The sequence below is a fragment of the Centroberyx gerrardi genome, chromosome 13, assembly GCF_048128805.1.
Source record: "Centroberyx gerrardi isolate f3 chromosome 13, fCenGer3.hap1.cur.20231027, whole genome shotgun sequence".
Taxonomy (NCBI): Eukaryota; Metazoa; Chordata; class Actinopteri; order Beryciformes; family Berycidae; genus Centroberyx; species Centroberyx gerrardi.
Window position 1 is genome coordinate 2,606,382 of NC_136009.1, and position 23,368 is coordinate 2,629,749.

Below are 23,368 nucleotides of genomic sequence, written 5' to 3' on the forward strand. Positions count from 1 at the left end.
AGGAGGGGGATGTTGTAGCTTCATTCACACTCAAGCATCATAGTCCATTATCAGTGTTTTGAGCCTGTGTAATCCTTCACATGCGCTGAAAACCTGTGTGATGCAAGCAAGGAACTACTACCAAGTCTGTGAAAAATCCCTAGAGTCTTTTAATGTGTGATGCTGCATGATTCTCAGTCTGAACAGAATCTTAAAATGTGAGCAACTCCATGCAGGACTAAAAACTCATGACTTGAGACAGACTGTTGTTAAATGTGAGAATGTGTCAGAATAAATGTCTTCTAATGTATGGTAGGCATTACTTTATGTCACCTTTCAAAGGATTTTATATGCACTAAGGCTGGGTATTGGCAAGGACCTCACGATACGATACGTATCACGATACATGGGTCACGATACGATTGTATCACGATACATTGCGATACGATACATATTGCGATATATTGCAATACTCTACATAATTTACTGAAAATTTTAAAATAGAGCTGAAAATACAACTTGCTGTGTACCACCTGGGTAGTCTAATATGTACATCACATTATATTGATAACTCAGCGGACAAATTGAGTCAAAACTATTTAATTCAAAGGGATTTGAGGGAAATTTAAGGACATTTTAAATCTGTTTAAAACATGAATAATTGTTTTTTAATGTATCGATACGAGGGGCTGGAAAATCGATACAGTATCGTGGAAAAAAATATTGCAATACTCAGCTGTATTGATTTTTTTGCACAGCCCTAATATGCACTACAATAATTTGGAGGAGTTGGTGTTGCCAAGTGTTTAGTGAATTGGACGCAATCGGCTTCGCCTAGAAATAAACATTATGTGGGCACAATAATGAGATTTACATATAATTTTAATATGCATGAACATGACAGGCATATAAGGCAGCTTTCCAGTAAGAAAGCCATTGTTAGTGAATAGCATGGCATTCTGATTTGGTCGTTTTGGTGATGTAGCATGCTGTTCTCTGCGCAAACCTTTAGTGAATGTGGGCCTCAGTGTTAGAATTGTTGGTTGAGTATGTGTATATAACCCCCATTTGCTGAATTCTTCCTTGTATCCTATTCTTATTTCCTGTATCCTATTACTATTTTCTGCTGCAACGGCCCAATTCCCCCACGGGGAGCATTAAAGTTTCATCTCATCTAATCTAACGGTGGATATTCTTGGGTCTATTTTGATTATACGGGCTGTTTGGATCAAGACAGATGAACATTCCTTAACCTCTCCTCGCCTTTTGTTCCCACATTCACTACCTATCTGACTACTACTCTAACTGTATGAAACGCTGGTAGCTCTCAGAGTTCACAGCATGTGTGTGTGTGTGTCCTGCTTAACATGAACCCACTGCCTTTGATTGATCAAAGGTACAAAGCGTGGTAGAAACAAAAACTGATAAGAAATGGAAGTGATGAAAATGCTTGTGAATTGAAAAATGAATGATAAATGATTAAGTGCCTTGATAGGTCCAAATACAATTTGATCGTCACTTTCTTTTCCATTCAATATTTATCATTCAGACTACAAAATTTCCATTAATCATTGAAGGTGAACAGCCTCTTGCCGTAGGGTGGTGATGAAAGAGAATGTGAGGTGGTGAAAATGAATGTGAATTGAAAAACAGCATGATGATAAGACATTAATTGAAAAACAGTGATCCAGTCAAGTAACTTGATAGCTTGAATGGTAAATGATCATATTATTTAATGATTACAAAATGTAAACCATCAAATACTCACATGGTACTCACATGGTACTGACATTTTCCATTGCCAGCATTGAGGAGTGACAATAACAATATTATGCATCTCACAATTTCAGCTCCTGCGATTTTCCATGATCTCATGTATATATATATATATTACTGTATATATGTGTATATAATTAATTAATTAAAGCCCCTATGTGTACGATTTGAAAATTGTTGACTTTGGCGACTCCTAGAGGTAGTGCCAACAAAGACACTGTTGCTAAAACGGACCCTTCGACATGGATTATGTACACAAAGTACTGCTGCAAATAACTGTAGCTCAAGCATTCGTTTTTATATTATTGCTAATGACAGCATTGTACTATGAAGTAGTTTGCTATTGTGAGAATTTGTGTTAACATATGTTTGGGGCTCACAGTCTAACATAGCCTATCCAACATTTTTTTTTTTTTTCCACTTTAGTTACATTTACTTACATTTATAAACATGTAAAACCAACAGTTAAACATGTACACAAACAAAAAGAGAAAAGAAAAAAAAAGGGGTTTTTGTTCTTTCTCAGTAGTCCGTCCATTCTCACAGTTTCATCCACTAAATCAGTTGTCCTTTGTCTGTAAATCAGTTGTCTTCATCGCTGCTTTGGGTCCTGAATAATGTCTGTTTCTCCCACTTTTCTTCCAGCTGTGCTTCTTGCAACCTCAAACGATATGTCAGTTTTTCCATTATGTAGATTTCCTCTACTATCTCTATCCATTGTTCCTGAGTAGCGGGATCCACTTTACCCCATTTCCTTGTGATAGCTTTTTTACTAGCTATTAACAATATTTTGACCAGATAACTATCCCTTATTTGTACATTTTCTTCAGTAAAATTACACAAATAGAGTACCATGTAGCTCATAGGGATATCATATCCTAGTATCTTTTGCAAAACTTTGTATACCATTTTCCAAAACATTAATATTTTGTGGCATTTCCAAAATATATGTGAGTGATCTGCATCTAATGCTCCACATTCTCTCCAGCATGGTAGATTTATGTTTGAATATTTACTCTTGACCTTGGGCGTGGACAAATCAAATTTTTCCAAGAGAATTCCCTCCATATCCGTGAATTGGTGGATGTTTGGTGTATTTTCCACATGTTTTGCCAATCATCATCTGAAATTTTTATGTAGAACTCTGATTCCCATTTTTCCTTTATATATTTAGTCAAATACTTATTTGTCATCAATGCTTGATATAGTGCAGATATCATTCTAATTTGTGTTTCCTTGTACGAATTGGTTATAATTTGGATCACCCCATTCACTTCCACGGAGGGGTCTATTTTGATTTCCTTCTTATAGTAATCCCTTAGTTGTAAGTATCTGTAGAATTCATGCTTCCCCAAATTATATTTATCTTTCATATTCTGGAAACTCTCCAGCTCCCCATTTTTCTCTAAAGTACACCATGCTGTGACTTCCTTGGTTACCCACTGTTTGAATCCTTTATCATACCCGGCCGGTTTGAAATTACTATCAAATGCTACCCATTTTAGCAAATTTGTATCCTTCTTCATCCTGTGATCTTTAATTATTCTGAACCATAATTCCAAAGTAATTGAGTCCATATGGTTTTTAACTTTCTTGTAAACTTCTTTATCTCCAATAATATTCTGGATTGGATATTCCCCAAACTTTTTTTCCATTTCCTTCCACTTTGCTGTATAATCTGGTTTGCACCAACATACAATATATCTCAACTGGGCAGCATAAAAGTATTCTTTCAGTTTTGGGAGACCCATTCCCCCTCTATCTTTTGGTAGCTGGAGAGTTTCATACCTAACTCTAGGCTTTTTGCCCCCCCAAATAAACCTTGATATTATCCTGTCCCAGGTCACAAATTGAGTTTGAGGGACCTCTATAGGTAGGGACTGGAATAAGTAAAGAAGCCTAGGTAGCACATTAATTTTGATGGTCTCAATTCTCGAGCTAAAATCCAGCGGTAGAGTAGACCATCTTTCAATGTCTTTTTGAATCTCTTGATTTATCTTGTTATAGTTTGCTTTGTATAGTTTAGATAGTCCTTTAGTGATGTTAACCCCCAGATATTTAATTTTCTTTAGATTCCAATTAAAATTAAATGATTCCTGAATCTCTTTTGATGGAGTATAATTAAGCGTTAGTATGTGTGTTTTTGAAATATTAATTTTATATCCCGAAAGGTGTCCATATGTTTCTAGAAGCTTCATCAGTACAGGAAGTGATTTATTCGGTTGCTCAAGGAAGGCTATGACATCATCAGCAAAGAGTCCTATTTTATGTTCCATGCCATTTACCATAACTCCTTTAAGTTCTTTGTTTTCACGAACTGCTGGTGCCAAGGGCTCTATAAAAAGAGCAAATAGAGTGGGTGATAGACAACATCCTTGCCTAGTTGACCTCTGCAAACTAATTTTGTCTGTCAGGTTTCCATTTATCTTAATTCTAGCAGTAGGCTGTTGATATAGTGTCTTTATGCATTGTATTGATCTACTGCTAAATCCAAATCGTTCTAACACTTCATATAGAAATTTCCAATTTACACGATCGAAAGCTTTTTCTGCGTCAATGCTTACTAATATAGTACTTTGTTTTTTCTTCTGTGCTTGATCTACAATATGTAAGGTTCTTCTGATATTATCCTGCATTTGATGTTCTCTTACAAATCCTGTTTGATCTTCTTCTATCATTTCTGTTATAAAGGTGTTCAATCGTTTAGAAATAATTGTTGTATATATTTTATAGTCTACATTTAATATTGAAATTGGTCTATAATTCCCATAGTGTTCTTTATCTCTTACTTGTTTTGGGATGACTGAAATTATTGCTTCAGTCCATGATGGTGGTATTTTATTATTTTGGAGTGTCCAATTAAAAGAGGCCAGGAGTAGTGGTGTCAGTTCATCCCTGAACATCTTGTACCACTCTGCGGGGTATCCATCACCACCTGGAGATTTATTATTTTTTAATTTATTTATTGCATCTGTCACCTCCTCCATTGTAATATCGGCCGTTAGTATATCATTTTGTAGGTAGCCAATTGATGGCAAATCCAATGAATTTAGAAATGCTCTCATTTCCTCTTCATCCGCGGATGCGGGTTGTGTATATAATTCCTCGTAGTACCCCTGAAAGATTTTATCTATGTCCTCTGGTGTATATGTTAGCTCATTTGTGTGAGGGTCCCTGATTTTATGTATATTATTGATTGCTTGTTGTTTACGTATACGTTTTGCTAACAGTTTAGTGGCCCTCGGGCCTGCTTCATATTAGTACTGTTTCAGAAACTTGTTCCTTTTTTCAACTTCATCCAGTAGTATGTCATTTATCTTAGTTTTCAAGACCTTAATTTGTTGATATACCTTTGGATCTTTTATATTCTGATAATCCCGCTCCAATTCTCTTAATCTTTCAGTATATTTTCCATATGCCTCTAATTTAGCCCTTTTTACACGTGCAGTTTCAGCTGTCAATTTTCCCCTAATGACCACCTTCATGGCGTCACAAAATATTGTCGGGTCTACTGCACCATTGTTATTTTCCTCTATGTATCTTTTTATTTCTGCTTTTATCATCTCCTTTCTTTGTTCATTATTCAATATTCCCACACTGAGTCTCCATACTGTATGTCGTTTTCTGTTATTTAGGCATATTTTTAAATAGAGTGGATTATGATCTGACACATCTGCCCCTCCAATCCGACATTCCTTCACTCTGTGGCTATCACCTACATTCATAAAAAAATAGTCTATCCTTGAGTGGACTTTATGAGCAGCTGAATAATGTGTGAAATCTCTTTCCAAAGGATGTAGGTTTCTCCATATGTCTATCATCCCCATCTCTTCCAATGACATATTCATTAACCTTGTTAACTGCATTTTGGTTCTTTTGAGACTACCTATCCAACATTTTAATATTCAGATGCTAATAGCTGCAGCTAATGGAAAACGTGAGCGTGAAGTAACACCACATACATACTTTGCTCGTGTAAAATATGTGATTTAGTTACAGATGTCTCCCAGTTATTGGAATTTTTTCAGCTCAAGCAACTTTGCTGTCGTTGCCGTTAGCGAGTCAACTCGCTAACTATTGTCCAAGCCAAATGCAGATTTAGCCCCATTCTCTGTCAGCAGCCGGCTATGTACCAACAAGTGAAGATATTTTGCTAGGTTAAGTTCAAGTTCAAGTTTGTTTATTTATATAGCCCTTAATCACAAGCATGTCTCAGAGGACTTTACAGAGAATGAGCCTAGCTTGGTCTAACTAAACAAAATCAGTGGTGAACAGAAAGATATAGGACAAGCAGAGGAGATTTTAGCAAGACAAACAATAGCCTAACCGGCACCCCCAGCCTTAGACCCTAAATGCACACAAGGAAAAACTCCCAAGAAAAACCTAGTAGGAAAAACTTGGAAGAAACCTTGGGCGGGCTGAGGCAGAGAGGAATCCCCCCCCCCGGGACTGCTTAGCGTGCAATAGGTGCCGGGCAGGTTAGGTTACATAGCTTAGTAGCTGTACAGGTAGTTGACTACATAAATAAAATATGCCATTACACAGAACCGCAGATATAACCCACACTGGTCCTGAAAAAAATGTAAAAAGCTTCGCTAACACAATTTGATATCCTTATTGATATCACTGACATGTCTAGGAGAAAGAAAGCTAGCTCTATACAGTCTAAAAACCCTTCAGCTCCCGGAGCTCTCCAACAAGTGAACGCCCAGCCGGGGTCAACTCTGGTCTTACCCTATACTTTGTTACTATCCTTCATAGCTCTTTTAGCCTCTTCTGTTAAAGGCCTCTTGTTGCGTTTTGTTGCAAAGGGTCCAGCAGTTAGAGTCCTGTCTTCCATGCTACCACCTTCTGCCATATTGATTAGCTTCCCGCTGTTCAATCGAAGCAACTAGACTGCATTCAAACTGTGGCTGTTGTGTTCCTGGTTTGGTTGAGGCGCTTCCTTTCTGCTGTAATTCAATACGACAACTGCGCGCCAAATTGTGATGGTTTAATTTTTCTACAGACAAACCATTATGCTATCAAAATGAATTGGAGGATGATATAATCAGATACCAATTCTACACGTAGGAGTTTTAATTATAAATAATTTATTAATTAAACAAGCAAAAAAAATACAATCTACCTACATGGGAACACACATGGTCACAGACAGACACAGACTGATAATGTATAATAGGCTATATCGTATTTATGTATTGTTATTTTAGTGTATAAAAAGTTGCATATTGATAAAATGGTAATAAGATTATAATAAGATTATATCACTTCTGATTCAGATTTAGTAGAGAGTGCAATGAAAGGAGATAGAATGCCAACATTGGAGAGTGAGAGGTTAGCTTGGCTAGAGAGAGATGATATGCCTCAGAGGTCGAGAGCTGGAACTGAAACCAGGACATTGCCAGTAGATTATATGCGCATTAGCTCTATGAGAAACCAGAAAAAAAAACAAGTTCCTCTCCGTTTTATCTTCAACTTTTTCAGCTAATAGGTCCTCATCTGCAGAACTCTTTATCCCTGAAGCCATTCAATGCTTCATCAGCTCAGGCAGAAAGAGGAGAAAAAAAGAGATACAAGACAGAAGGGACAGACAGATGAAAGAGTGACTGGTGAAAAATAGAGAAATAGTATCTGGTGTGTTTTTGCAAATTATGAAAAGAAAAAACTGAATGGAAAACAGCAAAATTCACTAAAATTTCCTCAATATCAAGCATTTTTTTATACTCGAAGCAGAAAATATTTTTGGCGCTTAAGAAATTATGCAATAAATAGTGATGGAAACATTTACATTCATACGTGTTCTAACATAAGTCTCCATCATGGTTGTATGATTATTAGTTGTATATTAGAATATCATACGTGTTGTTTCTAACATGTATAAGTGTCCATCGTGGTTGTGTGACCATTAGTTGGTACATTGGTTGGTTGGTATTAGAATATCAGTCATTTCTATGTTTTCGTCTAGCTGACACTAAAGAACAATAACAACTATTTATTCACTTCAACCAGATGATGGAAACACACCTAATTCATATTTCATTTTTTGTGACATGTCAAAAGTTGTGTGTGAAATCCTCTTGACTGTTGCAATGGAATAGCTGAATTGGTAATGTAATAATCAGAGTGAAAACTTATTCATCACTTTTTAAACATAACATCTTAGTTAAGAACCAAATCTGTGAAATGATGACATTCATGTATTGCATTTTGAGTATTATTATTCATTATCAGTTCAGTTACAATATTTTTGAAAGGGGAAAATGTCAACCTTTGTGTGTGATAAAACCCAACAAAGTGATAATTGTTTTTATGTTAACAGGAAAACAGTGATAACATTAGCACATGAATGGTAGGTCACTTTTATTACATTAATGGGAAATGTATCATGCTACCAGGATTATTACACTATTAGCTGCCAATTGTTATTATGTTAATAGTTTATTACATTAGCAAGAAGTCATGAAATTAACAGTTGTAACAGGAAATGTCTGGAATTTGTATTTAAATGACAGCAAAACAGAAAAGAGAAGTAGTCATTTTGGCAGTCATTTAAAGAAATCTGATATATATATGTAAATATATATATATATATATATATTTAAGCCTTATGAGTGGGAATGCATACTGCACTGAAGAAACCATTGGCCAAATGTTCAACAGCAGCATGTGATTACATATTTCAAAGGTAGCAATTAAAAACATAAAAGCAGTCATGAAATATGATTGTATTCAAATTTTAACACCATACTGTACATGCTGTAGCTTACTGGGATGCTAATTAATGATAAAAGCAAACTTACAGAGCCATGTATACATTTTAACTTGGAAACAAACCAGCAGAAATGTCAATGTCAGAGAATGGAATAACATAGTATGAGTGCAAATTTCATGGACATGTTTTTTTTTGGAGTACCTTATATTTAAATGCATCATGCAACAAGTCCAAAAGCAAATTTCCATGTCATGGTGAATTTAAGATAAAAATGATCTGCTATGAAATGACAATCACTTAAAAGCACTACTCCAATTGCTGTCCTCTCTCCTGTTTTTTCTTCTCTCTTCCAAAGTGTCCCCGTGGTTTCAGATGCACAGTATAAACACAAGTCCCATCACAAACTGCCCTTGCTGCGCTGTGACGAATGGAAAACCGCTGAGCACTATGATCCTGCCTCTTTTTAAGAGACCCTGCGGATCTTGTTAGGCAGCAGAGGTGATGTATAAAGAAACTCTAATTGGGTGTTTGCGAGGGGGAGAAAAGTGCATTTTTGGCCACCGAAAGAAGAAGGAGGAACGGAGAGGAAAGTTTGCTGTCTTCGTTAACGTAGTTGGAAGAGGATGCCGCCCCATAGGCTGGAGACATATGGAGCTGAAACAATTGATCCTCGTTGATGAGACAAAAGGGATGAAAACGCTAACTTCACTGAAAGGTCCACAGCTATAAAATGAAGAGTAGCCGTGCAATTTCTTATGTTTTATAACGCACATCAAACATGTACTACTGTTTTAGTGCTAAGAGCAGAGAGGCAATAATGGAAAACACTGCTACCCATATGTGATTGTCATAGTACACATTGTCGATTTCCCTCATAAGAACAAAGTGCTGGAAGATCAAAGGGATGTGGTGGATTAGGTTGGTAGTGAACTGGGAGAGCACTCTCACATGCTGAACAGCTCCACCATGGACAGACAGAGAGATGTAGGACACAACGCAAGAAACAGTGAGGGGAAATGGAGAGAAAATTAGAGGGGAACAGACAACGGGAGTGTGGCAGAGAGGGGGAAAAACTGAAGAAAGCCAGAAAGAGAATTGAACATGCTATCTAATCTGATGTGGAGTTGCCCGATAGCGCTAGCAAGGCATAGCACAATGGGAAACATATTACATGAAATGATAAAAGGCATAGCAGCACCCTCAGAAATGGATTGAGAAAGCCTTAGAAGTATGTTTTGGAGCTAAAATGTACAAGTCACATGAATGTGCCCTCCCAGGTTGCTGCTTATGTAATTTGTACTTTGCAAATCGCTGTTCTTGTATTTGAATTCAGCGTGATCTTGACAAGGTGGAAATATTGCAAATATTAAGTGAACAGTGACAATGGCAGCAGTGATTAGTGATGGAAGGTCCGCAAACGATTTGCTCGTGGTGAACGACTCTTCGTAAGGAAATGAGTCAGGACTCACGCTGCCGAACGAGCGTTCTTTGCTCCGCAGCGCCACACGCAGCCATTCAAGAATTGAGTCTCGATTCGCAAATGAGTGAGTGAGTGAGTCAACAAGTGAGTGAGTGAGTCAGCAAGTGAGTGAGTCAACAAGTGAGTGAGTGAGTCAGCGAATCAGTGTGGCTCCGGTCTAACCTGTGCAGTGTGCACTGCAGCACGATGTTGAGTCTACAACCCAATAAGCAGTCACATATGAGTAATTCTAAGACTAATTCACACTTTACTTTCCTCCACCTAAGTAAATAATTTTGCTTATTCCACAAACTTAACTCATGTTAGAGAAACAGTCTAGTCATTTAGGTTACATCCTGAACTACTGTGTGCACCCTATAAGCATATACTTGGTTTGCATGTTTATGAAAATAAACATTGTTTATATTTATTTGTTATGTTTTACTCCTTGTTGAGGAGGCAGCAATCAGACAGCCTCACCATCCAGCTGCTAAAATGTTTCTTTGACATAGAAGTGTAGAGCTGAAGCAGATGCAGATGCCTGGGATCCACATGACACTATAACAACAAAAAGGGTTTTTACAGTCAATCTTCTCACAGGCCACTGGTGCATCAAGGTAAATGTGCACCTAAAAGGAGTGACACTGTAGGAAAATTCCAAGGTCCCCAGGGCTGACAGGCAATTCTGAATATGCCATTGATTATAGAATTTGTTGATAAATATTCACAAAAATGATGTAACTGATGATATTTAGTAAAAAGATTTTGTGTGGTCGATCCTGAATTGTCAAGACAAGCCCATGGTGGACTGACTGTCGAAACATATTTTTATGCACGCACTGAGGATCACAAATGCCTAATCTCTCAACCTTTCGGTCACATCCATTGTTTGGAAGCTGGTGAAGAATCTGCGTGATCTCATAACATTTTGTGAAATGAGCACGAAGTCTGAAAACACAGATTACGTTTACCCAAATATGAATATTTTGTCATTATCTAGTCACCCTCGTGCCAGTTGAAACACTGGTGAAGTTCATATATTAATATAACACGCAGCAAGTTTACCAGCGCTGCTCTATAGCAGCCTTCTCCAAAACAACTGGAGTGAATGGAGACCGCTTCTTTAGAGTTCCAAAAAAGGCAAAAAATGACCGTAAAACTACTCCAAACAGCATAGTCCAAGTGTTCTGAAGCCAAACGATTGCACTGTGGGTCCAAAAGTCCATGCTGACATGGTTATTGAGTGAGCAGAGAGGAAACGTAAGAGGAGCCCACTTTGCTGACTAGCGCCAATAGTGACCGAAAGCTTCTTAGAAATAAAATTGAGTTGACTTGTCTATGACCTGCTCAGTGCTCAAAAGTGCTGAATCAGTCCAATTTTAGACATGCCTTTCTATTTCTCCTGCGCCTGTTGGAACTTCTTACTTTCTTCCACTTACACAAAATATTTGCATAGTTTTCTTTGATACCGTACAGTAGTGCAAATTGTTCATCGAGTGAGGGACGGTTGAGGTAAATACACACTTAATTTTAATGTCTTATAGTAACTTCAAATTAGGGCCAGTCTTTTTTGCAGTTATTTTAATTATTGCACCAAAAGTGTGTGTATGCCTGTGTAATTTGGAGGTTAGCCCCTCTTTGCTTGGCACCAGGGGAATGTGTGTGTGTTTATGTTCCTCTCTCACTTTCACTTTTCACCCTCACCTATTGCATAATGCAGCAGTGTACAGTGGAGGCCATTGCTGTCTCCTCTCTTCTATTTTAAGATAAGATGTAATAGGACACATTCAGTAGCTGCGCATCAGCACAGGAGAGCAAAAAAAAACAAAAACGTGCCTGTTACATAAGAAACACTTCATTTTAAGGTTCACTTTCTGCAACTCATGTCATGGTGACAGAAACGAGCCTATTCCTGGCTATTTTGTGATGCTGGAAAATTATATGCACTTGCAGGTTTGTTCTCAACAGTGAAAGACTTGCATTTAAAGGGGCATTAAAGGAATAGTTCACCCAAAAATGAAAATTCAGTCATTATCTACTCACCCTCATGCCAGTTGAAACACAGGTGCACACAGGTTTGTTAGTCCATAAAACACACCCGGAGGTCGTAGCGGCGTTCTCCAAAAAAACTGAAGTCTTTGGGGACCGATCTTTAGAGTTCTAAAAAGAGCAGAAAAAGAACAACAAATATCCATAAAATGACTCCATACAGCTCTGCAGCATAATCCAAGTCTCCTGAAGCCAACGATCGTACAGTGAGTGGAAAAGACCGACATTGACGCCATTATTTAGAGCAAATCTTTCTATTCTTGGTTTACACTAAAATTAGTATATAAAAATAAAAGTAGATCCGGTCTCCCAAACAGGAAGTATCTCCTCTAAATGGTATCCCTCCGCTATGTTCTCTTCTATCAATTAAAAAATGCTATTTGGAAAAATTATGTTCTAAAACGTTGGACCCACGGTCAATTGAAAACCACAGTAGCAGGATCTGTTGTTGAATCTGTTCACCAATGTGTTAAATGTCAGTTTTCAGGTTATTTTCGTGGCCTCATTCAAATGAATGGAAAGTAAAAATCCCAACACTACAAAGTCGTCCAGCTGCATCCGATCTTGGTGATTAGTTTCTATTCTGGTTTTCATGGCAGTCAAGTGTCAAATAACCCCCGTGTTAAAACTAAGTGGAATATTGCTTTAAGTAACATGAGTTACTTAAAGCAACATTATTATTAAGTGTTACCGACCTTTTCTAATCACTAAATGTAACCAGTCTAAAAGAGATGAAGTATAAAACTGTTTTCACTCTAAGCGAGGCTGCACTGACAATCTAGGTGTTTTTGCTGCAGCAAAACTGCTTCTCTCTGCGCCACACTGTGACCACTCAAAGTCAAACCGAAAGAGATGCGTACACGTTAAGACGAATGGAAAGTGTATTCTGTTTACTCCCACTCCATCCACACCACAGTGCACAATAACTGCTGAGAGAACACTTTGTCTGTTGGGATGGACAGAGGGCAGCTCAGGTCAAGAGGAGAAACAAGAGGAAGGAAAAAAGAAATTGTTAGCATCTGTTCAGGTGTGTGAGAATCAGAGTGAGTGAGTTCCCGTGAGTCCATAAGAAGTCTGCAACAGTCAGTGTACAAGTTACCGTGTTAGCAGCACTGCACTTCTGCCGCTCTAGGCGAAAAACAATTATGCCGGCCCTCTATTTGCAACGTACCATACCAGCAACAACACACAAAGGCCAATAGAGCTCAACAGTGACCGCCCACTTTTGAACGGCTCCAGTTCCAGGAAGTGAATTTCCCATTCATTCCTCCATTGACGTTTCAGAAAATCCTTATATAAAGAGTGTTGTGTTTTTTAAGCGTAGGCTTTATTGTGAAATAGGCTATAAGCCTATAAGACTTGGTTACACACAATAACAAACAGACCGGATCAAGCGAAATAGAAAAACGTTTAATTTCTCTGTAGGGTCCTTTCCATAATGTTGTCAGACACTTATAATAACAATCTGAGCCTGTCAGTGGCAAAAACAAGCACTTTTAGTGGACGTACATTGACGGTTCACATTTGCCCCGTCCGATTACATTGCAGCTCGTTTCGCGGCTGCCGGCTGACGCGATCTTGCTCAATACTGGACCAATTTCAAAAATTGTTGTCCCCATTAGTTACTTAGACACAAAAAGCTGGGAAAATAGGGTCCAGGTTGAACCTAAGTTACCCTTTAAACAACAACTAGAGAGCAAATAAAGCTTAACTTACCTTTCAGAAGTGTACACGGCGGGCCTTCATTGCAGCAAAGGTCTTAACTGCATCCTCTATTTTGATTCTCTGTGCCAGTTCATGTTCTATGGAGATCGTTGCCAGTCCATTAAGTCTGTCTTGTTTCATTGTACTGCGGAGGTAGTTTTTTATTTGTTTCAACTTTGAGAAACTGCGTTCTCCTGAAGCAACTGAAACGGGGAGGGTGAGAAGCACTCGTAATGCTATAAAAGCATTGGGAAAAACTGATTCCACCCCATTGTCACAGGTGAACTTGAGTGCGTCTAGTGGTTTAGTTCCAGCTGCTAGACGTCTACTCAAAGCAGTCAACTCTGCAAAAAGTTCTTGCCCATCAACATCTCTGGAGTTGCTGTGTGTCAGGGCTTTTTCCAGTGCTGTGCATTCTTGGAGAACGTCCGTAGCGTTTTTCTCCTTGATGGATGCAATGTCATACAACACCCCAAATATGTCCTCGTGCTCCTGGAGTTGAGAAAACCGCTCTTCCACAGCATTGATAGCGCAGTCCAGTATTCTGTTAAAGAAAAACACTCTGTAATCCTGTTGTGGATCCATCACTGCCTCATTGTCTCCTTCGTAGTGAAACATTTTTTTCCTCTTTTGTGGTCGCACTGCACTTTGTGGAGGAAAGCAGGCCTGTTTCCAAATCCTCCGCCAATGATCTTGCATTGGACAGCACCTCTGTAGTCTATACTCTATAGTCCAGCAGGAATCGTTTTGTCACGTTCAGCTGTGCCACTGCACGAGGTACATCAAGACTCGTTGTCTGTAGTGTTTTGCTACTCATTTAAAATGTCATACCACGTTATGACGGAGCACAAGGTTTTGATCTTAGCTGCAATGCCTCTGGCTTCACATCTAGTTTTAGCTCCACAAGCGACAGTTAGACTTTCATCTTCTGCCAGTGACAGCAGCGCATCATATACATCCCCTAACTGGTGTCGGATAGGTTTGAGCGCATCTACCCGACTTTCCCATCTCGTGTCACTTAAACGCTTGACTGTGAGGCCACGCTCACCTATGTGCTGTTTTAACACGTCCCAGCGAGAGGTGGAAGCAGAGAAAAAGTTATAAACCTCCTGGATTGTTGAAAAGAACTCCACTGCCTGCAGACAACATGAGGCTGCATCATTAACTACCAAGTTAAGAGAGTGGGCACTGCAAGGCACATAAAATGCCCTTGGGTTTCTCTTTGCTAACCCTAGCCCGCTACCACGGAATGCCAGGTTTTGCATAGCCATTACTCTGATAAGACTAATCAACCGCTGCAACACATTTTGCCAATGCATTGTCTCGGCAGCCAGTTTCCGGTGATTTTGTGCATCTGTGGTGTTTTGCGAGGCCAATCTTATGTCCAACTCTTTCCATTTATGAAAACTTTCTATATGCTCAGTTGATTTTTCATGGGCGCTAAGGATGCTTGATGTATTTTTCCAGTCTTTAACACCGTCTCTTGCAAGAGCTGACTTTCTCTCACTTCCACAAAAAAGTTTACAACAGAAGCAAAACGTAACATTCTTGCTTACTGAATAAACGAGCCAGGGCCTTTCCAGTCTCTCTCCATTTGTTAACGTCCAACTATAATAACACACAGAACATTTTCTGTGTGCGCTGTCCCTGGGAAAATCAATTCCTTTGACTTGATATGGTCCTCTCTCAATCAAAATGTCTCGAAGTCCTTGGGTTACTGTTGGCCATTTGCTGGGATCATTCAAAATATCCTCACCGTGTACAGTTATTTGTTCAGGTGTCTGCGCTCCGATGATGCTGCTAACATTTGCTGTTTCTTGTGGAGCGATGTCACTAGCTGAGTTAGCGATGTCGCTAGCTGAGTTAGCAAGGGCGGTAGTTGTGCTAGCGGTCTCTTGGTTCGGTGGTGGACTTGCGGTGCGTCATCCTTGCTAACACTCCCGGGATCAATATATTTTAACAACGAATCCCTCTGTTTTTGGAGTGCTTGCTCCTTCAATAGTCTCCTCTTTTTATATTCGCAGCCAGATAATTTCGGTCGTTTAAACATGCTGCTTCCTTTTCCTCAGTCGTGGCTCGTGAGAGCTGGGGGCGGGAGGCGGGGGAGGGAGGCGGCTGCGCGCTGCAGGTGCAGCGTGATTGACATTCCTCAGCAATGGACTACATGCACTTTGGCAAGGCAGCAAAATGTGGGCCAACCAGGGGCCAACTATTCAAAAAATATATTTTTTGAATAGGGCACAAGGCGGCACATTTTGCTGCCTTGCCAAAGTGCCGCTCTAGGCAATTGCCTAGTTCGCCTATATGGACGCGCCGGCCCTGTGTGTTAGCCAGAGTGCTGGTCCATCTGTGCTGAGGCGGATAGTCCAAGTTTAATAACATATCAGTTTCCTTTAAAAGATGTTATATCTCCAAAAAGCCATCTGTGCAGCAATAAAAAGAAAATGTTGATTTTTTTTCCAGTGAGTTTTTTGAGTTTGTAAAATGCACACACAGTCAAAGTAATAATCCACAATATTTTCATGTAAATAAATGTACGTTTTGCTACTCTCTATACGTTGGTATAACACAACAGTGATTCAACTTATAGTCAGTCTATGAAAGCTTTTACATTCACGACACCCGGTGTCTGGTAGCTCTTTCCTGGGAAAAATCCTCTGGCACACAGCAAGTGATGTGTTTTATGTTTCCAGTTTGTTTGGAATAAATAGAAGAAGAACTGGGTAGTTAGCATGAGCAGTGATAGCCACCATGGCTGAACAGACAAACAAAAGAGCGCCACCTACAGAAACTCAAACGTCATCGACAGAAAATCCAAGAAAAAAGACATCACTTTGATTGACAGGTGATTTCTGGGAAGTGCAGTGCAGAAACACCACAGCAGTGAGTGCTTATCACCAAAGATAGAAAAAAAAACATGGATCTCGCAGATTACTATTTTAATGTGTTCCACATATGAGGCAGGACATTGAAGTTATGGAATTCCCCACGCACATATTTGCACACACACAAACTACCACACCAAAAAAAGACATGGGCATCAAAGGGAAAAATCAACCAACTTTTGTTCATCCTTGAAAAACTCACTTTTGGGACCTTGGTGAAGTGATGAAATGTGAACCTATGTGGGAGTACGAGTTCAAGAAAATAAGACATAACATTGTCCGATATTATGAACAACTGAATCATGGCAGTTTGAAAGGTGTGTTTACTCCCACTCCGTGACTATCTGCACCACAAAGCACAATAACTCTGCTGAGAGAGCTCTTCCATCAGTATGCCACTTTGTCTGTTGGGATGGAGGCAGGGCACTTCGGGTCAAGAAGAAGAGAAACAAGAATAAAGAGAGAGGGGGGAAGCTAGAGGGAGAGTTGGAAAGATAGACATAGACAGATAGAGAAATTTGGAAAAAGAGAGAGACAGGAAGAGAGAGAGAGCAGAAAACAAGGAACGATGACTCTCCTGAGGATTAACCAAACATGAAAGGGAAGAAGTCGAGTTGCAGCCGGAGAATAAGAGTGTTTTCTCTTCTTCCTGAGGTCCAAACGGCACCAGAGGAGACAGTCGGTACACTGCGGCATAAAAGAACACACAACTCAAAAGGCAGTGCCAAGCATGGTTCACCGGTAATAAAAGTTTAAAACGTATTGGTTACCTAAGTTTCCCAAAAGACAGAGGTGTGACCAAGTCAACTTTGCCTGAGTCCCAAGTCAGTCTCAAGTCTTAAGGCACAAGTCTCAAGTCAGGTCTCAAGTCTAAATGTAGATTACCAAGCCAAGTCCAAGTCAAGTCCATGTCATTAATGTCAAGTCTCAAGTCTAAATGTAGTACACCAAGTCAAGTCAGAACAAATCAAGAGTCCAGTATCAATTTAATATCTTAAAGAAAACAAAATATCTAGGACTATTCAGTGCAATATGGTTTTAATAGAATAAGAACTTGGTAAGAGCATCATGACTTTGATTTCTATAATCAGTTTCAACTTAATAAATTCAATCATTCCATACAAATTCAGAAAAACAGAATTTAAATTCAGTCTGGTGGAACAAATCTCATCACTTTCAATCTAAGTCATTTACACAAACACAAGATCTCAAGTCAAGACTTTAGAAACCTTTTCAAGTCATCAGAGTCAAAGTCAAAAGTCAGTCAAAAGTCAAAGTGAAGTCCCAAGTCACCTTTTGACAAGCACAACCTTGAATGAGAGACATCAAAGTGACCTGAAAATGAGATCTAACTCTACTGAAAATCAGTTCTCAGTCTCAATCTCAATCTCAGTTTCCTGTTTTTCATTCTTATTTATTTTTACTGATTTAAAGAAAATGTAAAGAAATTCAGTCAGTACGCACTGGTAACCGTTGTATGAAAGCCACATCACCTCTAAGTGCATTCTTCACTGTGATAATGGATACCATAACCCTTTGAAAGACACACATGCATCTTGATAAAACTTCAACTTTAGTGACATAACAATTGCATTTAGTTGCATTTCATCAACATGAATTCATGATCAAATATTTTGGGGTCAGGATCAAAGGTCATTTAGGAGGTTTCTCCACTGTCCCTTAGGGGATGATTTAGAACAGTTCATGAACTTTTTGGTTTATTGATCATTAGGATCACTTTTTCTCATTTCTTGTGATTCAGGAGGAAGCAATTCTTGCTCTGGGAGATGTACAACCCCACTTGGCACTCTGTGCACATCCACTAGGCTCTTTGGCAGTGCTCTGGTTTTCCATAACATTGCCCATATCTTCATCATCACTGACTACTTTACATGGACAGCAATAATCCGATATTAACCCGATTAAGACAATAGTCTGAATAAGATATTGCCATGTAAATACCATTTTCTGATTACCTTAACCCGAATAAGACGTGGAGAATTCTGATTTTAGTCGCATTATTGAAGGCCATTTTAGACATGTATACTCCTTAATCGAACTATGACTCTGTCTGAGGATTCGCCGCTTTTTGCGTCACAATCCAATTACAATCCAACTGCTTGACGACGCTCACTCTACCTTCCAGCGGATGCAAATTTGTTTACAGAGGTAAAAGACACCAGAAAAAAGAAGTCCCAACATTTTGGGATGAGGCTGAATCTGTCTCCATGCTCAGGATTCGATTTGCAAGTCTATTTGCACCTTCAATAAAGGCTTAAACTGTCAGTGTGCTCCAGTGACTTTGTCCTGTTAATTGGACTCGCATGTTAACGGGGATATGAATGGAATAGTTCTATAAGCAACCGATGTAAACAGCTTAATTGGAATATTGTCTTATTAAGAATAAGGCCAATAGTCGGATTATTGCTGTCCATATAGACATAGTCACTGGCCTCAGCCTCATTACTGCCTTCATCTTTCTTGTAGTCACTGGCCTCATTATCCTCATCACTGTTCTGCCTTGCTACTGCACTGGTCTTCCTCAACCCTGCCCATGTCACCCTCATCATTGCTCTCTCTCTCCTCATCACTGCATGAAGAAAACCCAGACAGAATATCTTCCACCGACAATCACGCTACTTCTGCTGCACTTAATGCTTTCCTTGCCATAACATACAGAACAGCAAAGACACTTAGAGCTGAAATTTCACCTGGATTAGTTCCCATAGGAAAATACTGAACATTAAAAGATCCCTAGAGGGACAGTTGTCTCCGTGGGAAACCAGCTATGTTGTCCCCCTTAAGGGAGGGTGGTTACTGGGTGAAACCACCAGTTTTTTCTCTATAAAATCGATATTTATTTATTTTAACAATTGTTTTTTGGTCATAACAATTCTTCAACATGTTTTCTGTGATAAACAATGGAAATTGCAAGAAAACAAACCTATATCATACGGTAAGCACTCCCAAACTACATGTGGACCAAACTTCTGAGAGAACTACAAATAGTACATCCCTTCCTGTGTGTTACTATTTTTTCATCCAGTAGGAAACACTTTGACATTTCTAGCAATATATACAGTATGTTCCCACTTTGAATGATAATGTGATTTTAGGAGCAAGCCACAAATATGTGCTTTCTCCCTGTAATCACTGTGCATCAAAGGGATAACCATACGTTGTACCCATAATCACAGTAAGTAACCGGAAGGTATATGGTCCGTAGCTAAAGTAGCTGTAATTGGTTATTACTTCACTTCACGTTCACTTTATTGCCATTTGCAAGCACTCAAGGTACATACATTGGAATCTGGGTGCATAGTGCTGTCAATAAACAGGGGGGAGAAGGGGGTACAAAGAAAGGCAGAGAATAACAGAAATGGATTAAAAGAGGAGCAAATATATGCACCCATATTGTAGTTACATAAAAACTAGTACAGTAAATGAAATTAAAATAATGATTATAGTCTATTACAATCTAAAAGAATGATTACAGTCTTAAAAAAGGGCCATTGGCTGGGTGACTAAGGTCTAACTTAAACACTCAGCCACTGAAGTGCCCCAGTCCTTCTTGTAGCCAACAACCATTTAAATAGACTGATAACTGTCTTTCCTTTGGTTTGATGTTCTTTTGGGAGGCGTGAAAGTGTGAGATATAGGCTATAAATTTGGGTTTTGGAACAAAACCCTCCCCACCCATTGGAATTTCATGACATCCCCAAACCAACCCAGCTACTTCAGCCTGGAGAGACTGATAGAAGGATGATAATTGGATTGTAAGGATTGTAATTGTGTGATTGAATTTACAGAAGAGGGCAGAATTTACAGAAAAATCTTTTGCAATTAGACCCCATCATGTTAAATGGAAATAGAAGAAGCAAGAAATGGCAGCAAAGGAAAAAAATGAGTGTGGGAGAATAACCTTTTTGTAATACTAGAGAAAGACTGTGTGTAAGAAGTAGTTATCCTGATTGAACATTCGCTATAGCTTCATTTTCAACTTCTCAACAATGGAGGATGGTGCTACGAAGGCTAAAAAGCTTCATTCTCAAGCCAAAACAGCAAATGACAAAGCAGTATTGTTATTCCATAATTTTGCATGGCGATATATTACCTCTGCACTAGACATTCCTGTTGATTCTCTGCTCTAATTAGCTAGCCTACTGTGACCACCGCAAGCTGGGCCAGAGACCTGCTGATGTTGTTGTTCCTGCAGGTCGCCAATAGAGCTCAATAAAAATCAGGATTGCTTAAAGCATATAATAATAACTTTATTTATATAGCACCTTTAAATAGTACACAATAATAAACAGAGATTAAGTTCAGATAGGAGGACAGAGGTGGAAAAGAGCAACATTCAAATAAATAGTGGGATAAGGCCAAAATATACAGTAAGGTTAAAATAAAATAAAATGAAGATAAAAAGACAATAGAAAGATGATAAAAAGCCAATAAAGAGACAATAAAAAGACGACATCACATAAAAGCAAGTCTAAAAATGGGTTTTAAGAAATGATTTAAAAGGATAAGTTCGGCGATTTTGGCCCTATATATAATTTGTCTCTTACATACCTGTGGTACTTGGACCCACAGAGAATATTGCCTCAGAGAATGTTCTATTTTTTCCAGTATTAAAAGCTACATTTCTATGGCTGTTTTTTTATTATCATTATTATTATTTTATTTATTAGGCAAAAAGTTGGTTATATGTAAAGGAGTTTATTTATTTTCATGGATGTAGAAAGAAATACAGAATTTAATATCATAGCTGAAAATGTTCTGTCTGCATGTAAGGAGAATTTGAATTTTACCTTGTTTTTGAAGGCTGCAGAATATTGCAGAAAAACGTTATCCCAGTGATTAAGATCGGGGGACTAATAAATGTACCTTTAAAGGGTCATTTCACTCAATCAAAACTGCATTATGGTGTAGTGAATATATGACTGCTTGATAACTACATTTCTGCTCAACACTTCAGCAAGTGAATTCATCTTAATTAATTAGCATGTCTTTTATGGAATATCAAAGGGCATAATTTAAAAAGCTGTTAACACTTTGTGTGCACTAATATCACACACCAAATACTAGACTTGTTAAAAATTTTGTATTCATTGCCATTAGTGCTAATTTTTAGTAGTCAGCGCTTCTGTGTAGCACGCTGTGCACATACCCCCCCCCCCCCCCACACACACACACACACACACACACATGCACACACAAACACTCACATTCTCTTCTGTCACTCACACTCCCTCTATCTCTCTCTCTCATGCACACACACACACACACACACACACACTCAGATCAAGCCCACCATGTGTTCCAGGGATTAGGTTGTGCGTCTCCAAAGGGGCATGCCATGCCATCTGTGCAGGGGTTGATCAGAGAACGCACACACACACACACACACACACACACACACACACAGACACACACACACACACACACACACACACACACAGATACGTTTCTGTACTGTTCGGTCAGACAAAACAACAATAGCATGCAATGTTGTGGTCATGATTGCATGCTAAAAGCTTGCCATCAACATTACTTTACATGTACTGTATATGCATTGAAAACACACACACACACACACACACAAACACACACACACACACACACACCAGCAGGGACCCTGTGCTATGGCTTAAGTGTGGGCTGCAGGCTGCTTTTAATTCATTTGTGCTGATGGAGGAGATAGTGTATTTGATTCACTAATGCCTTTGAGAGATACATGAGAAAAATCATAATACCTTAGTCAGGGAGGACAGAGAACCAACAGTAGCATGAATTCATCCATACTGTATGACAAACATGGGATTGTATGGGGCATTGCTTTAGAACAGACAACTGAGGCTGTGTGTGTTTATCTGTGTGTTGGTCTGTGTGTCTGCATATTTATTTGGCTGCGTTAATAAATAGATCATATGTTGTTTCCTAGACAATATCTTGCCCTCAAAAACACCTATATATTAGCATACTGATTCACCTCTCTCTCGCTCCTTCCCTCTTCCACTGTTTGGACCTAATTAAGAGCAAAGAGTCCACTTAATTAGGTTCAAACCTAGTACAAAAACATGTTACAGACAGACAGCTAGACTATTAACTCTGAAAACTTTGGAATCACACACAAACTTTTCAAACGTGACCTTGGACCTTTCACATTTGCATATTATTCATTTGCTGTGCGAGTTTCGCACTAAAACATTTCTCCTATCAAAATGTTGCCACTGAAAAGCCCAGGAAGCACAGCATACATCTGCTAATCTTTCCATTTATGCAAACTGAAAATGTCAGCGTCATTGAAAGCCAGCGCTTTATTTTCTTCACTTACGCTTAATCCATTTTCACATGAAAACTCCATTTCTATCCTCTGAAATAATAGGACTGACAATCACTGAGTGTCTAACCTTGACTAAACTCGAAAATTGGTTCTGCGGAGGTTAATTTGCTGTTCTTTAGTTGTAATCATAGAGGAAACTTGATATAAAGAACTGCAAATAGTGTATTGCATAATGCCAAAATGACAGATAGATAGATAGACAGATAGATAGATAGATAGATAGATAGATAGATAGATCACCTTTGGTCTTGAGTCTAGACTGAGGGACAGTCTAAATCAATCACCTTTAGTCTTGAGTCTAGACTGAAGACAGTCTGAATCAATTACCTTTAGTCTTGAGTGTAGACTGAGGGACAGTCAGAATCAATCACCTTTGGTCTTGAGTCTAGACTGAGGGACAGTCAGAATCAATCACCTTTGGTCTTGAGTCTAGACTGAGGGACAGTCAGAATCAA